Raw genomic sequence first — 16,803 nt, forward strand, 5'->3', positions numbered from 1 at the left:
GTATATGTTAACATTCCTAAAGTAATTCCCTTCCTCTTTTTTATTGTCAATTATTTTTATAAGATTTTCACTAGTTTTAATTAACCAACCTGCTTTATACTTTCCATTTTAATGTTCTAAGAAAAAAAATTTTAAAATTACAGGAGTTAACCACTTCTCAGTTTTGGTGTATTGGATCAAAAGCTCAGTGGAGATCCTAAAGCGTCACAGCTAATCTGGAATGATTTGAAGCTACTTAATCTCCAAAATGCTTGAGAAGTTTTTTGTTAGCTGGACGTATATTTTGCAAGTGAAAGAGATTTTATATTTTAATGGCATCAGCCAGGCCCCCTTCTTTATTCACTTCTTTCCTCAGCAAGGCTTTCTCTGATAATTCTAGAGACATACATTCCTACAGAGCTTTGTTACTGCTTAACCATTTTTTTTGCATCAAGATATGATCAATTATAGGTGAGTTTGAGTTTTCCTAGGAGAACTAGCATTTGCACACCTTTGTTTCAGGAGTCTCGGAAGCTTCCTTGGCCATTTGTTGCTACCTTTTGCTCTTTTTCTCCTGTAGGAAACCTGTTGCATATCGTCATCATACGTTCCATCTTCCTGTAAGTCTTGTTCTGGAGAAAGCTGCCAGTCGGAAGAGTTTTTCACCTGTGAAAAGCTCGGGGAAAATGATGACCCCAAGGACTCTTCAAGACCACATCAAAATTTTGAAAAGAGACAAAAAAACATAGATTAAAACTTACAGTCGTAGGATTTTTGTTATTCAAAAGTGCTAAAAGAATTGTTATTCTTGCTCTTCACAGTATTGAAAGACAATGGTTTTCTCTTCTAAGGCTGAAGGTGAGCCACGTACCCTTTATACTTTACACTTTTGATCATAAAGGTCAAAACAGTAACACCACTTATGCCATGTCAAAATCTTAAAAAATAAATTCTTGCAAGCACAGTACCCATGTCTGATGAGGAAAGACTTGGCTCAGCATTTAAGAGAGGACCGCTCAGCTTAACAACAGAAAAAAAAAGACATAACAAGATAAAGTGACTCAAATACAATATAAAAGTTGTTTGAAAATAATGAAGATAATTAAACATTAGATGAGGACAATTAAATGGTGGGACAGCTTACCTAAGGATATGACAGGCTCTTTAAAGTTGTAATCAAATTTGAGTCAGTTTCTAAAAATATAAATTAATGCTTAAATAGAAAATACTGGCCTGAGACAAAGGGTGATCAAATACTTTAGTTTGTGTTATGCTATGTTGTGATAATGGTCATGTCTCAGAATCTATGTATTAATTTTGTTGCAATGAGGGGTCATATTTTCTTCTGAATCTGCACTAAGTATTCCTTACAAAAGAATGAAAAAGAGAGACACCCCCCCCACACACACACTTCCATTTCACTCTTTTAATTAATCCATGATTATTAAAGGTGTACAAGTCTGGTAACTTTGCTGATATACTCTCTAATTTTACCTTAACTTTCTATTAGAAATTCCTGATTAATTAATCTAATTCCACCTGGTTAGCTTATGGTAGTTGTACAGTTTGCCCTAATGAGCAGACTTCTTGGCCTGGTGGCAGATTACCATTTCAAATAAACTGCCAGGTGCAAGACACAGGAAAGCTGGGTTCAAAGTTCCATATATCTTAGGATACAGCAGTATAATATTTCAGCAAAAATCAACACTAGCACTTTCTAGAAGCCCCAATTTGGAGAAAAAAAATCTCTGACTTAATACTGTATGTCACAATGAAACAAAATATTTATTTCTATGTATTTCAGGGTGGGAAAAGTACATTATATTTCAGAAAAACTGAGCATTGATCGTCACACACAGAATGAATTTAACTACGAGGCTTCTAAAGTACTCCAGGATCATTTTACAGACTTTTGAGACATCTTACTGATTCCTGACAGACTCTTTAGGTTTAGGAACATTGTTTTCAATCTAAAAGGTGAGGCAACATCAGGTAAATATTGTATATTTATTAGAAAAGACTGACTTTCTGATACAGCCTTAAACTATTAGTATTGAAATAAGGGCATTAACAGAGTTTGTTGAATGGGAAAAAGAGTTTTGGTTAAGAAACAAAATAGCGAGTCAGGAAGTCAAACCCTGTGTGAGTTTGACTGGTTAGGAATATTTTCATATACTGAAGAACATATTCAGCTTGCCCAATTTGGATGCTGTATAGTATTAAATTGTAAGGGCAGGATATTTTTCCTAGGTCTTTAAAAATCTCTTTCAGAGGAACCTGCCTTCAACACTTTAAAAAGGAATTTAGGTATCTAATTTTGCTCGTGTGAGAGTCAGGCACCTTCTGTTTGATGATCACCCTACTTAGACTAAATACCTAGAATACATCTTGTAAAGTCCAGTTCTGGCAGTACAGGACTTACAATATCATTGGAGAGAAATTCAGACTACTAACAGTTCATTATCAGTTCTTTCCAAGCTTTCTTTAAATAACTCTATTTTAGGGTGGTCTCCATTTCAGGCTGCACTAGTTCCTTAGGCATCAACATGAAATCTCCAGTTTGTAATAAAATATATTCTAGTAAGGGAAGACATGGATTTTCCAGTGGACAAAAGAAGAAAATCTTGTGACAAGATATAGTAAAACCACTAGCAAAAATATTGTTTCACTATTGCAGAGTATGATAGGAGCAAAATCATCCTAGTTGGTTTGAATGATACGTGAGTCAGAAATGTGAAGGCAAACCTCTAGAACCAAATGCCAGAGCTGTCCAAAAGTATCCTGATAACAGGCACTCTCACTGTAAACATTTCATAGCAGATGTACTCTGTAGACCACCAGGTATTTTCATTCCCTTCCCACTAGCACAACTTATACTAGTCTGTACCTTCTGTGGATCTATAAAAAAACACTTCAATTCACAGTTCAAAATTTCTACGAATTCTGAATGCAGACAGATAACATGATAACACAGCTTGGGATTTTTTGTGTGTCTTTTTCCTGGGTTTAAGTAGACAAGAAGTAACAAACAAATGTTAATACTACAGTTATAACTACAAATATTACATTTACATGTGAGTGTCTAAACTTTTCAGGCTTGTCTCATCACTTTTTTTTTTTTGATTTAGCCACAGCAGTAAAGAAAACTACTTGTCATCAACATATACACATTCATTGAAATCTGCAAAACTACTCACTCACTTGGGCAACAGTAGAAAATGACCTTTAGCTGTCTGAAATGTAGGCACCTTGTCTAAACTGGTTATCCAGGTTTACTTTAAATTCGATGTAGAGTCAGAGATGTTACCAAGAGAGAACCAATCCTATTGTAAAAAAATTTCCTAAGATAACTGATTTTACTTTCTTCTTAGAAGTGTTTTTGTTTCCATTGGCTACAGAGACACACTAGCCAGGACTGAGTCTAGATGCCTTACAGATGAGATTAGGTCAGATGAATCCCACCTGGCTGCTGGTTTTATCTCTTAAATCTCATGTACTTAGGAACTTAATTATCTTATATAATCACAAAACTATGATTAAAGCCAATAAAAGATGAGCATAAACAGTGGATTGAACAGTGAAACTCCCGAGAAACTCTTGACTCTAGGCAACAGTGTGATTGGAAAAATTAATCCTCCTGTATCATCCCCTGCTACAAGGGATACATGTAATTCACATTTCCTCGTCTGAGCACTCAACTGAAGCTTGTTAATACTAATGGCAGTAAACAATTGTCACATGATACAAGTAGAAGTACATGGAAGTACCTACACATCCTCATCTCATTTGACATTTCCATAGTGATTCTCACATTGGTGAAGCTGGGCTGAATGAATAGTTTTGGATGGGAGTTGCTCTAGAGCACATCAATTTAAGCTGGCTTGTTTCAGACTGTGCTTTGCAGACTGCACGTTTCCCTCAGACTCCTCATTCAGCTGAGAGCACAACAGGCCAGTTGTAACATGAAAAAAGTTATGCCTGTCCATAAATCATATGTATTCTTCCTCATCAAATAAGATGCCTTGGACTGTGACAATTTCTCTTTTGCCAATATATTTTTCAGCTGATTTATGACACTTACACTAAGTGTATGATCTCCAAGTATCTGGAAAAGAAGCCATGTACTTTTGCCTTGAACTCACAAATGTCAGTCCCTGTGCTTTTGAGGGTGTGAGTGATTATTAATGTTCTCTTATGCTGGCTTTCTTAACAAAACTCACACTGGCTAAAATCACAACACAAATGTCTTTGTTTCCTAGCCTCTGGCTCCAAAACAATGCTCTTTTACAAGTGTTAACAATGCCCAAATACCCAATCTTGCTCTTTGGAAAATTATAAGCATGACATTTCTCTAGAAAAAGGTACTTATCACACAAAATAATTTTTCTGTTTGATTCTACGATTCCAGTTTGATACCAGTGACTTTCTGTGGAGTTCTTCAGTAATCATAAGCACCCTGAGAATCAGCCCCTGTTCCTCTCAGAGAGCACTTGGAGCTGTGAATCTCCAGGCACTTGCAGGTTTCATGCACTGGCCACATTCAGAATCCCCTGATATGTGCAGGGATCAGGGTTTCACCGGACATGCGACTGATCCCTCTTTGTCTCATGTCTTGCCATATATTAAAATCCTAGTTACTTTTCCAGCACTCATAAGCAAGCATAAAAATAACTGAAAAATTTAAATTCCTCTAATCTTTATCTTTTTCATATACACAGACTAAAATCTTGCAAACTTTATTAATTGACATGTAATGATTTCAGATGATCACCTGCTATTTTCACTGGCACCAGCACTTCAGACCCTCACAAGCACCATTAAGTTATCCTCCAGAAACTTCAGAAAGGATTGTCCTATCCTGTTTATGACTATAGTTCAACTCAACATTCATTCTGTAATGTTTCTGCTGGGTGTGCTTTCACTTATGTGTTGAAGGAAACTATGAATCTTTCACATGCTGAGATTTTTCTGGGAGTGTGAATATTACTTCTGAATCTAGGCACAAGTGTTACACATTTATAATATGTCCCAAGAAGTCTACCATCTCTGAGCCAGCAGACAGCTTTCTCTGCTACTGCTGTTTAGACTCACTAACTAAAAATTGGCTGTTAATTGAATCATCAGGGTACATTTTATTGTTTATTGTTGCCTTTTGTAAATCTGTTCAGTTCTATGTAACACAAGTACAAAGACAGTTCAGTCCCCTGAAAACTTTTCTCTAGGATATGGATAGAGAAAGACGGTACTTAGCACTGCTCAGCACCAGGTACCTCATGCAACCAGCTACCTCTGCTCACTTCACTAAGACCCTCAAGAGATGACTAAAGCTACATGCCTAAGCTGGAGCCTACCCATATGTCTGAAAAGATGTGGTGGAAGGTCTTATGTGTATTATATGTATTTTTTTTGCCTCTTAGTTTGGTTTTTAGATGTGTTTTTTTTCTTCTTCTTCTGTTTTTATTACTTTCTTTCTCTTTTATGACCTTTGAATGCAGATTTAAATCAAGAGAGAATTGAGGCCACATGTGAGGATATCATTCACATGCCTTCCTGCTATGTTCTGTATTAGTATCGTCATTTTCCTTTGGCATTATTTCTGTGCAATGATAATAACAATTCTGTGGCACCAGAATTATCCTGGAAGTGTGATATTTACTATTGTCCTGGCCTTGCCTGAGCACAGAATTTTATTTGCTATGAAATGTGTGGTATTTTTGAAGGGAAAATACTTGGTCACCGAACAGCATTAGAAGGATGCCAGCATGGGCAGATGAGATGTATTCTGCCACTGGAATCAGCAGATTTTATTATTTCATTGGAGTGTACTTTTTCTCTCATTAGCAAATATGCCTGCACTAGACAAAGATTTATTATATATCTTCTCAGTATGATAATTTGGCCTACGGCCTACCTTTCTGTTGTCATTTTGCAAGCTGAGCTTAAGCTCTAAACTTGAAATTCTTGTTAATAAATTCATGCCAAGAAGTTTTCATAATCTTGATTAATAGAAATTAATTAAAAAGTTGCTGCTCAAACGTCAATTTTTTTCTGGCTTCTCAGTGTTAAAAGTCACAATACTACTCCATACATTAGAATATTGGTGTCAGAGAAAAGCAGGATAATAAAATAGACTTATTTCAAGCTTATTTAATTATTAGAATTTTTTTATGGCAAATTAGTTTAGAAAATCAGTGTGCAGTTTCTTCTCTCATTTTAATCCAGTTTTAAGTGACAGAAAAAAAGAAATAAAATATATTTATATTATTAACATAGAGTAGCTATAACTTCACTGAATTCCATCAATACCTATTGAGATTCAAACACATGTGCAGCTAGGTCAGGTCGAAAAGACTTTTTAAACTAAAAGAAGCACTAAAATTGTTGCTTTGACACTGCAGGGAAGGTAAGTTTAAAGATTTTGGGGTTTATTCTTGAGTTACCTTGAAGGTTATGGAGGATCAGAGAAATTAAAATGAAACTTCTCATTGTATTGTAAAAGGTAATATTAATGTGTTTTCTCCTGGCGGATAGGTGTTTTGGGTTAACAGGAAGACTAAAACAGGGAAGGGAGAATGGAAACTGGAACTCAGAAAGATGTAGAAAAGTGAATAGGAGAAAACTAAACCCACAAAAACAAGCAAATGTGAGCACTCCATGAAACCGTCACATAAAAGATTTAATAAATATAAATATACTTATTTGCTTTTTTTTTGCAGGACAAAATTGGAATGTCCACCTTCACAGTAAATTTTGGATGTCAAAAGCGTAGATTAGCTAAAAAGAGAGTTAGACAAATTTCTGAATGTCTAGAGACAGCTCTTATAAATGATGGGCCTAAAGCAAACTGTTTCAGGACATCATGGGATGTCCCGATTTTGAGATGCTGGGAGTGTACAGCTGCAGCTCCTCTGAGCATCTGCTCCTGGGGACCATCACAGGCAAAATACTGCACAAGAGGGACACTGTTTTGTACCTCATAGAATCATAGACGGTTGGAAAAGACCTCCGAGATCATCTAGTCCAATTGTCAACTCAACACACCACTATCATGGTCACCATTAAACCATGATTTCAAGTACCATATCCACACATTTTTTGAACACTTCTAGGGATGGTGACTACACCACTTCCCTGGGAAGTCTCTTCCAGAGATTGACAAGCCTTTACCCTTGATCTGTAGCCATAGGGTACATTGAAACATCAGTATCAGATAAGACCCTGTGTTCTGGCACAGCAGGCAATGAAAGGCAACGAGCACTTCTTTCTATAACCTGAAACTCCCTGGGAATCTGATCAAAAGATGGCTTCACCACCGAGACTTGTGTTGTGCTGGGATGGGACTTATGAGACTCGTGACTGAACTTTATCTCTGGGCTGGAGCTGGCAGAAGGATGGGCTTGGTTGGCATATGTGAAGTACAATGTCTAATTTAATAAGGGAATTAGTACCATATGTAGAGTATCCATACTTTTGCAAAACATGCAAAGAGGAGTTAATCAAAACCTCAGATTTAATTCTTATTCGCTACTAATATAGTTACTGCTATTATTTCCTTTCTAAAAGCCATTGGAACGTTTGTGCAAAGAATATGTGTGGTAACAAACTATGGGTTTGCTTTATTTTGCATGAGGTCACCACTTTAGGTTTACTATATGTCTAAAGTGTTTCACCCAGGTTTGAACCTCAGCCTACCCCAATTACAGTGTTAGAGTTCATCTGACTTCTCCCAAAAGTCTTGGTGAGCTATTTTATTATTTTCCTGATGAAATCGTGGAAATGTCATTATATTGCTACCACTGGTCTACTGTTCATGTACTTCATTTAGTGACACTGAAAAGCTCACGGCACACATCCAAGCAAAGGACAACCATGAAAATTAACTTTGTGTTGCCTATTTGGAGAAAACATGGTTTAAATGTTGATCTTGGTGTGTCTCGAAGGAGCTGTGAAATGGATTTGGAGCCAGCCTTCTCCATCAGCTAATCTATGTGTGAGAGCTAAATAAAAGAACCTTGGGGAAAGGTGAAAAAAGAGTAAGTAATTAAATATTAGAAAAAGGGGAAAATAAAAAATTGATTTATACTATTTTTAATGGGTTCTTTTAATTGAGTTGACAAATATATCATGAGGCAGAGGTTAACTAAACGACCTCTGGTGAAAACTATATAGAATAACTTAATAAAATGTTGCATGAAGCAGAAAATTCCATGACTATTTGGTACATGGGGTATTCCCTCTCTTTCAGTTAGAGGGCATTTATCACCCACTAACTGTGTCTTGATACTCAAACAAGACAGATGATGTGGTGACATATTCAAGATTGTGAACTAATGTTCAATCTTTTATAGAGAACAAAAAAAGGCAGTAGAATTTTTCCCCCTGACAGCTTGCCTCTCTAGACATAGAGCTAAGCAATGGTTACTGAAAGTTTGGAGTGGGTTTTAGGCATAGGGACACAAGAGACTCCAGTCCACTCTCTCAATTTTTTATTTTAGTCCTGATATGTCTTAGAAACTCAATAACACCAGCGGAAGGCTTTGTATAGGTTTTTAAAGAGCTTATCAGACAATTGTCCATCCTCTGTCTCAGTTTGGCATAGGATGATATGGCATATTTCTTCTGAAATGTCAGGATTTGTGAGAGGGGGACTCTGTTTTAGAGGAAACTTTAATTGCACATGACCAATTGAACAGTTAGGCACTCTAAACAGAGTCCACCTTAATATCAACAGGTTTATCGTAAAGCAAAAGATACTGACAAAAATCTACAGATCACTGAAGGATCTGTTTTATAATAAGGTGAGTCATTCTTAGTGCTCTCAGGTTGTACTAAACAGGTTTCCTTTGTTCATATATGGGTAACTACAACCTCGGGGCTGAGTGTCTGCCACCTAAATCATCTCATTTAACCTCCAGCAACTCCAGAAGGGATCTGCAATAACCATGTACCATATTCGTTGTCTGCAAGAAGATGTCTCAGATACCTTACATACCTCAGAAGGTATCAGCCATTTGTGTGGACAGCTGAATCAAATCCTTTCCCCCATTGATTGCAGTGGGATCTTAGACACCCAACATATAGACAGCCTCTTGCATTGCAGACACTTAGAGCCTGAAGCTGCTGATGCCCCAAATTTTCCTGATCCACTCAGAGGGACAAAATAAGAAGCAATTTTGTTACATGTTACTCTTTGGTATATTTCAGGAAAAGAGCTTGATTAGTCGTAGTCACTCATTATTCACAAATTTGTTTTGATTCAAGAATTTTATTTGGATAGGTGACTCATTTAGAACAAATTCTTTTGTTGATTTTGATCAGTATTGGGTCATTTCCCCAACATGGCTATTCGTGCAATTCATAAATGACTAACAGCAGAGTTGTGTAGTCTCTAGACACAACATCTATCTTCCCACCATTCTCAGCAGAAATGTTCACAGTGTTGATTGCCAGCTGAAGAACCTGCTCAGGCCCTTCAGGGAATTTGCACCTCAAAGGCTGGCACTAGAGAGTTTCCTCTGCTGAGCCCGTTACATGGTGACCCTCCACAGCTCACAGAGAGGTGAGGACTAAAGAGAGCTGAACTCAAGGCGAGAAAAAACAAACCAGTGCTGATATCAAAGGAGAACAACAGGCAAATCAGAGGTAAGTCTACAGCCTTACATGGACCACCTGAGATCTTTGATCACCATTATCTTGTTTCAGACCCACAACTAGAATCACATTTTTGTGCATCAGCCCATCTCCATTTTCAGTACAATGGTGGTGGCGTTTCTTTAAAACAGTATGGATTCCTCTAATGAAGAAGCAAGTAAAAATGATCTGTACTCCCCTTTACCAGAATATCCTAATCTAGAATATTTTGATAACAGCATAAAATTCTTGGAGCTGAAGCCAAAGACGGAATTTCCCAAGACAGAAACTGGCATGGTATTTTTTCTTCTTTTGCCAGTTTTCCAAATTCAAATAATCAATACCACTACCAGATTCAACCCAGTACTAGAATGATTTTTACTGCCCACACATTGCACCAAAATCCTGCGGTTTGAGTACATCTTGGAGACAATTCTGTTTCTCAAACTGAGATATTTCCTCCAAATAGTAATCAATTTGCCCTAGGGGTGTGCAGCATTCATGCTGCTCCCTTCAAATAGGAGGTGCAGCTAAAATAATTCCCCGGCAAAGACACAAAAAGATGTTCCACATTCCTGGATGCTTCTTCTGAACCATAGTGTATATAAAAGCAAGGAAAGAGGCTACTCATCCCATGATACTTAATCACTATAGGATAAATAACTGAGCTTATCCAACTGACCTTTGCAGGCCAGATTTGCTGGCTCTTTACCCTCCTTGAGCATTCCAGGGGTGTTGTCCAGCTTAAAAGGCATAGAAAGAAGAGTAGCCTCCTTTCTACAGAGAGGGGACAAATAATTTGTCTGTATGAGAACTATGTAAAAAATCAAAACCTCATTCTTCAGTCCTCAACATCAAATGTGCCTAAGAGTGAAAATACTAGCATACCCACTTGGTAGTTTCAGCATCTTTGAGCCCAGGTTGAGATTCTGTAAAATAATACCTGCTATAGGTAGCATTATTCAATTCATTAGTTTGTGCTCTTCTAATAAAAAAAGGAAAGAAACCTGTATTTAAAGCATATTTGGAATCACCCTCTATTGGAAGTGGGACTAGGGTCTAGCCATTGATAATAAACCAAGACAAAGGAAATGACTGATGGCTGAATTCAACACCAAACAGAAATGAGTCAGAGAGGTATGAAATTAAAAGGCTTGGGTTTTCACCTCTGTTTTTTCTTTTTTTTCCTGGTATGCATTTTTCTCTATTCTCTGGTCTTAAAGATGCTGTGTTTCAATTATAATCTTTCATAAAGGATTGTGTTACAAAGTCTTATGTTATGTCCACTATTTTTAGAGAGCCTTTTAAATTTATTTTTTTTTGTAATATGTAAATACATAGTTGTACCCAATTTCTCATGCCATTTTTGAAATCTATTTTTATAGTCAACTTTGCTATCATACATCTTCATGATCTCTTTCATGACCACAAATAGTAAGGGCTGACCTGTGAGACATAGCATTCATCTCAGAGGATTTGCAATCTGAAAATCATTGCCTACCAACCAAAAAGAGAAAGTAGAAGCATAGGGACAGTTTAGGGCTTCTATTCCTTTCTGCAAGATCTATGCAACTGATATGCTGCTCATGAAAGAACAGAATGTTTGGACACCTGTGCCAGCCCAGTACCCATCCAAGAAGGTTTCATAATCATGCTTATTTATGGAATCAGAAGAAGATGCCAAGTCAGGTGGGAAAATAAGAGATGGAGCTTAAGTCATAGCAAATATTCCCCAGTGAGGGGGCAAAGGGAAGCAATACTGTTGTCAAGTGCAGAGTAGGGGGGGAGAGGGAGGAGGAAATTTCAGAGTGATTAGATCCCACAAATAGGCAGAGGAGTAGCAGGAAAAGATGTGGTAGAAGAAAATTGAAGGTTTTTCTGAAAGTCAGGGGTAAAAGAAATAAACTGAATACCATAAAAATACCCAGTCTCAAAGAGGTACCAGCAGTAAGAGAAAACTGTCAAACAGTGTTAGCCTCCCCAAACATGGATAGGTGCCACAGGACTGAATGCAAAAGAAAACATTAACCTGGACTTCAGGAAAATGATGAGGTATCCTACCTGCTCCCTGGATTTCAGGGGACGTTATTCAAAGGTAGGAGAGAGGAAGCACCTGGGCACCTGGTTGACTTAAGCCATGGAATGTCATTTGCTCAGGAAAAAGTCACTAGAGAGACAAACCACCAGAGTAACAAATGACGAGTAAATGAGAAGCTGAAATAGGAGAGGAGCAGACTTGAAATGGTTGATAGGGATGCTTTCAAACTCACCCAGTCACCTCATATATTGTCCAGAAAACTTTCAGTTTCCCCCTTGAGTCCTTCCCATTCAGTCTTTGTTTGACACTCTTACCAATCTACATTTCCTAACAGCTTTTCCAACTCCCATTCCCCTTCCTGATATCCTTGCCAAATCCAAGCAGTATCTTTCATTTTTTCCCTTCCCCATATCACATACCAGAACATAATTTTCACAACCTGAGGGTGCCAGCTCTGTGTTGTGCATTAAAATGACATTAAGCATTGTGTGGATCAACAGAAGCTAGAATATTTTTTTTGATGGGGTGGGGGTAGAGGAACGGGAGAGAAGGAAGAGGGCCTTGTATGTAGGTCTTCTTTAGCAGAACATCCTATAAGAAACATATGATAATGTAATCATCACAGATATTTGACAAATGCTACTCAGCTCATTTTTTCCCTTCTTGATGACATATCCCAGGCTTTACACTGAGCTTCCCAAAGATAGATTGTGCATACAGTATGTATCTAGAGGAATGCAAAAGCAAAAAACCAGAAACACTAGATTTGGGAGAGATTCCTTCACACTGACTTCTTTAGCAAGATCTGCAAATGAAGTTATTAAAATAGCTAACACAAGCCAGTGTTATCTGAAAGCAAGCAAATATTTTATCACAAGTAGTAACTTTGTTTAGTTTTAACATTTAAATCACCATCACACAGTAGTTGTGTTTTACCCCTTTTGTAACATTATTTGCCCTTCATTTATTTGACTGGGAAAAAAATACAATAAAAGCTAAAAAAAGTCATGAAAATTAGAGAAAACATTTATTGAGAATCGTATCATGTCGTTTATGACTGAAATCATATGAGTAGCAAAAAGTGCTTTTAAGAAATAATAGTTCAGAAATTTATCCTAGAAGTTTCACACGAAAGAAAAAGTCAGACCACTCTTCTAGAAGAACATTGGAATAATGCTTACTACAAATGATTGTTGTCATCTTAAGAGGGTACTTAGCAGAAAATAAGGTATAGTTGGAAACTTAATTTCATTTTTTGGATTTTGAAAATACCTTTTTTTGAAGGCAATATGAAAGTCTAGAGACTTTGCACTTTTCCTTAAAAATCAGTGTCATTAAATTATTTTTCTCTACTTTCTTCTTATTCTAGAAATTTTGTTGAATGGAAGTGAGTATCAAAATGGGAAAAGCACTTCTCCATGTTTTCATATTATGATCTAGAAGGCTGGAAAGCAAAGAATTACAGAAAAAGCATGTAACAGAGGATGAGAAAGGAATGATATTTTTCAGAATTTTATCAGGAAAATAGTCTTTCCTATAGGAAAAAAAATGTTAAAAACCCAAACCCTTATGCACTTTATGAAAATAGTGTCCCTTCCAGATTTTCATGGTACTTCCAATATACCAAAATTGTCTCACTTGGCAGCAAAGGAGCTAATTGTTCTTTACCCTTTAGAGCTCAGATAACAGCTGATCCATCTTGTTGAATTAAATCTCCTTGGACGATGCTCAGAGTGAGATCAAGGCTTTATGTTCCCCCAATTCTCTCCCCATGCTGAGGAGGTCAGACTTTGACTCCTGGACTTTCATGCAAGAACGAATTTACAGTCTCTAAGATGCTTTAATTTTCACAGATTTAAAATTCTTAGCCCTGCTTAGCAATGTATCAGTTTTATGTCTGGATCCCAAAATGTCAGATGAGAGGAAGGATATTCAGCAAGTCCCTGTGTTTATTTGACATTCCAGAACTAATACACATTGTGTGGACAAAAGCAATGTTTTACAAGTTTTCACATCGCATTCTGAAAGTAGTGTTTTCTTTATAATCTATGTATCTTTATGTAGGCTGTAGGCCAGGTTAAGCAGGGTGATGCAAAGGCTGGGCAGAGGGCCTCTATTCACAAAGGAACACTTATTTCACTTCTTCTTATATGGCTATCTGTACCGCCAAGCTCACACTTAGGGATGTTTTACACACATCACACAGTGTGTGTTGTGCTCCTGACTCGCTCCTCTACTTTTATTCCTTTTGTGCAAACCAGGAGGTGGGACCAACAAATCGAACCATCAGCGGTGGTGATGGGGCAGAGGACAGCTTTTGAAACAGAGCCTACGATTTTAGCTGTTTGACATATCTTGCCATCAACTCATGTTATTGCCAAACATAATTTCTCTAGTTTCACAGTGTCATGCCCTGAAAGAGATTCCTTGGAAAGTGGTAGCAAAGCAGACCACTCTGAAGGGGTGATATAGTGATGCTAACAGCCATAACATGGCATAGTGCCACGCTCTCTCTTTGAAATGTACAGTGAGAAATGGCCTGTATTTCCATGGCAATATATTATCTGCCTGAGAAGCAAATGTTGCAAAGCATAGAAATTTAACCCCGACCCATCAGTAACACAGATATTTTAGCAGAAAGAGAGTTACTAGTTGAGCACTGGCAGAGACATTTAGCAGGAAAGTGATTACTAGTGGAGATCACAATATCTTTAATGCATTGTTCAATTAAAGGTTGTTTTGTAATGCTGAAGCTTTCTCATCTGCAATTACAGAAGAGGTAGAGGTTCCTGAATGCTCCAGGTCGTTGGAAGAAGCATGTTCGACACCTTGTTGACCTTTCTTCTTAGTCCTTTGCGTAAATTTGAGCCAGTAAGTTCAGTATATAAAGTTGAAATCCAGTACATACAATAAAAGACACAAGGATTTTCATCAAAACTAAAGCAGATGTGTAGAATTTAGGCCCAACACTTCGATACAAGACCCACCTGCTGAACTGCCAGTTCAGCAAGTACTCTTACTGTTTCCTTGGTTGGTCTGTAGATGTTTTATTCTCTGTTTCTGCACTTGTCCTGTTTGGGTTAGTATATCTCTCCTGCCTACCTCTGGTAAACAAGTACACTGCTCCATTGACCACAGACCCTCAGTGACTTAAACCGTGTGCTCGGACCATCTCTCATCTTTGTAATGATTGACTTGAACTCTACATGAAACACAACACTGCCACCTTCTTTCTAACTGCAGTTGCAATTATAGGTTGTTCCTCCTCTTTTGAGATGCAGCATCCCACCAGCTAGAGCTGCTGCTCTGGCTGCAGGAGGCACCAGGGCTCCTCAAGGTGATGGCAGGCACCCTCTCACATGCTCAAACGCAATCATGGAGCAGAAACAAATGCTACTTCTATGACCCCACAAAAGACAAAATGGAGCACAATTCAGAGATTTAGTGGCTACAGAACTAATGTGGCTGAGGGATAAAATAAATTTTGCTCTTTTTTCCTAGCTATTTATTCCTGTTTATTTTAGAAGCTGTTGGAAAGAATAAAGATTTTTCTCTTCTGCCTAGTGTCATTTGAAGGAAAATCATCTTCATGCAACTTCCAAGAACGATGAAATAAAGGTAACATTGCCTGGCTTCACAAGTCTGACATTAACATGATGCTATAGTGGATGGATCCCCAAAACCAAGCAAAACAAGCCAAATGAATGACCCTGCCACAGTTCATCTCTACTACTAAAGAAAACCAAACCTAATGAGCTTTCAGCAGGACTCTCCAAACTGAGTTACAGCATACACTTCCATTCTGCTTCATAAGCATTATCTTGGTACACAATTTTTCTGTTTTCTGGTTAATATAGTTCCCAGATTACATGCAACAAAATCACATCAGTTTTATTAAATTACAACATAAAATGTTGCTCTGTCAACAAGTATTTTTTTTTATTTAGGTTCATACAAATGCATATACGCATCTTGTGGTTAGATTTCAGTACAGTTGTACAAGAAATAATTCCTGAACAACAATAAAAAAATTCAGTCAATAACCAAGGGAAGAAAGTCAGAAAGAAAGAGATAATAGGAATTAATAAGCAAAACAGGCAACAGTGAACTGGAACCTGGTGGGCCTTCAGCCATTTTACATCTAGTACCTGAAGCAGTGTGTGTAAAATCATTATCATTGTGATCTGATCTGGACTGATCATGTCTGGGGTAATTCAGATACTGAGCTACAAAGGAATAATGGCAAAATCCTCATACTTGCTGTCTTTGTAGCCAGGGGGTGCCTTAAAGCCCATAATTCCAGATGACAGAGAGTTCCCCCGACAAAGAAGATAATTTTAAAGACATGTTTCAAGCACCAATTTCAAACCTTGGCTCCAGTTTTACTTGGGTTTATCTGCATGCCTGAGGTTTATGCATTAAAAACCACTTCGCAGTACTGACAACCTAGCAATAGAAAAAGTTTTTTATTGTGCTGGAAGACAGTAATGCCAGGGCTGGTTTTTATTACGTTCACGGATTGTTCCCAAATCTTCTTTTTTTTTTCCATGAGGGGTTTCCCTAAGAACAGTAAGGCCTGTGGATTTTATTTTATTTTGTTTGTAAACACAAAACCTTTATATAAAGTATTCAAAGTGTAGAAACATAGGCAAAAAATATCATATTACAAAAAATGTAAGAGAGGAATATTTTACTGCTACAGACACAGCATTTGTGTTTCTTAAAAAACAAACAAACAAACAAAAAACAAAAAACAAACAAAAAACAAACAAACAAAAAAAAAGATCACAACACAAAAAACCCCAACAAAACAAAACACCAAGCCAACCAAATAAAAATAAAATAATTTTCCAAACTATGATCCTTCCATCAGAATTTCAGCATTTTTATAGAGGACATCAATGCACAATGAATCTAATGTAAGCAGAGGTCACCCTAACATGCTCATAGACATTAAAGATTTTCTTGCCATTTAACATTGATGTAGTTCTGTTTTTATGAAGTTCAATAGTAACACCAACAACACATTTAAAATTCTACCTCAACTACATATGTTAAAATAATTATGTTATTAATGACTTTGTTCTTAATATTTAAGCTCCACTATCTGAGCTAGAGTAGAGACATCAGTGATAAAAGCTGGGATGAGGAAATGA

At 37.2% G+C, this 16,803-nt stretch overlaps 1 long non-coding RNA gene across 1 annotated transcript; it reads left to right on the forward strand.

The window, feature by feature from the left end:
- Positions 1 to 8,842: 8,842 nt before the first annotated feature.
- On the forward strand, positions 8,843 to 15,559 carry LOC116784449. Its single transcript, XR_004356077.1, has 2 exons — positions 8,843 to 8,979; positions 15,172 to 15,559. It is a non-coding gene; the product is annotated as an uncharacterized LOC116784449 (long non-coding RNA).
- Positions 15,560 to 16,803: the final 1,244 nt, after the last annotated feature.

Source organism: Chiroxiphia lanceolata, chromosome 3, assembly GCF_009829145.1.
Source record: "Chiroxiphia lanceolata isolate bChiLan1 chromosome 3, bChiLan1.pri, whole genome shotgun sequence".
Taxonomy (NCBI): domain Eukaryota; kingdom Metazoa; phylum Chordata; class Aves; order Passeriformes; family Pipridae; genus Chiroxiphia; species Chiroxiphia lanceolata.